The sequence below is a fragment of the Rhagoletis zephyria genome, unplaced genomic scaffold (genome assembly GCF_001687245.7).
Source record: "Rhagoletis zephyria isolate East Lansing unplaced genomic scaffold, Rhagoletis_zephyria_1.1 Rzeph_scaffold_05481, whole genome shotgun sequence".
NCBI lineage: Eukaryota > Metazoa > Arthropoda > Insecta > Diptera > Tephritidae > Rhagoletis > Rhagoletis zephyria.
The window spans coordinates 13,392-15,304 of NW_016162564.1; positions in this window are offsets into that span (position 1 = coordinate 13,392).

Consider the following 1,913-nt stretch of genomic DNA (forward strand, 5'->3'; position numbering starts at 1 on the left):
AGTACTTTTATTCAGTGTAGAATACATGTTGTACCAAGCGAGATTTCCCCATTATCTTTACGCATAGAAAATTCCCGAATTTCTTTGAGCCATTGCCTCTGTAAAGATACTGCTTAACTTACCAAAAATTGTATGGGGAATTACAACTTCGAGCAGGAAATAAAATAAAGCAGCGACAAGAAATTAGAAACCTGCCATAAAAATAAAACAATAAAATGAAATTACAGGAACGCTTCAGAGGCACTAAAAAAAGGAATAATAAAAATTTTTATAATTTCTAATTTTTTTTTTTACAACTTTTCAGCCAAATACTCGGCAATTTTTGCCGAAACCGCACCTAATCCAAACCCGAACTTCATTGTCAAACTGTTCGGTAACCGAACCCGAACCCGAACGCTCGGTCGGACACTAGTTTTAACCATCTTAGTTTAGAAAGATGCCCTAGCGATCAGAGCTTAGAGGGAGAGGTATTACCGATTGAGGGGGGGGAAGACTGAAAACATCCTTCACTTGATTTTTAAGAACCACCCTAATATACATATGTATAATTAAACAAACAACGAGCCAATAACAATTGAAGTTTCACTCATAAAACCACTCAGTACAGCAACGCTCACGATAACATACTCGCCATTCTCCTGCTGCACCATGAAATACAACAAATACAATTAAGGTCATTCTACTTGTGGAACTCCCTGCTCGCTTCAATGACAGATGCCTGAAAGCTGCCAGCAAATGAGAAAAACAAAAAAGTCGGCAGTCCTCACAGCAGATGCAATAAACAAGAATTAAAATGATGCTTGAACGAGCATATTGAGCATAAAGTAAATTATAAGAAAAGCAACAACACTGTTAGCAATCATGTTTGCAACGGAAGTAGGAGCAAGCCAGACCTAGTACATTAGCACGGCTATGTTATAAATTTATGTATACAAACGAACTTGCCACATGCAATGCACAAGCGGCACAAATACAACAGAGTACCTATGCAGACACAAAGCCAGACGATAGGGGGTAGACGTACAGGATGCAATTACAAAAACAAAATCGCGCAAGACTTGGATGCTTTATGCTGGCAGGCAAGTAGAAAGGCTTGCGGCATATGTACAGTGACTCAAACAAATAAGCACGTGTGGATTTTCTTCGAATATTCGTAATGTTTTTCGAGCTAAATTTTTAGGAAAATTCAACAAATTTTCATCAAAACTTCAACTTTTTATTCGGAGTTTTTAGAAATTTTTTAGGTATGCAGTTTCAAAAAAATTGTTTACAAAAAAGTTTCTACCCTACTTCTTATTTAAAACATAATAGCGCTGAAAGCACTTAATTTTGTATAAATTTTTTAATATTAAAAACTGAATACAAAAAAATATGCCAATGAACTAAATACGTTGTTTTTTCCAACACAAATATTATTAAATGAATAAAAATACTTAAAAAAAAATAAATTTTAGTGTAGTTGTGTTCTATATATATTTTATTATTTCTAGGTTGTGACACACGCAGTTCATTGACGGTATGACAAAAAATATGTTCACTGACAGCGGGTTAGACTAAAATTGTATGGGCTATAAACTAAACTTTTTTATAAAGTTTGAAACTGTGATTTACACGGTGTTGGTGAAAGCTTAGACGACATTTTTATATAAAAATAAAAAAAATTTAGCTGGAAAAATATTACGAATATTAAAAAAAAAAACAAAACGTGGTCATTTGTTTTAGTCACTGTATGTAGCCGGTCGGCTGCAGGGCTGGTTATTTATGTTGTTGCTGCAGAGGAGTACTCGGGATGAATTCATATTTTAGTAGAATTACAAATGCACTATAAACACCGATATATACATATGTTTTTGCATTTAACATCAGTGTGACCAGGTTACTTTTGAAGTTAGATTTTGAATTTAATTTTATGC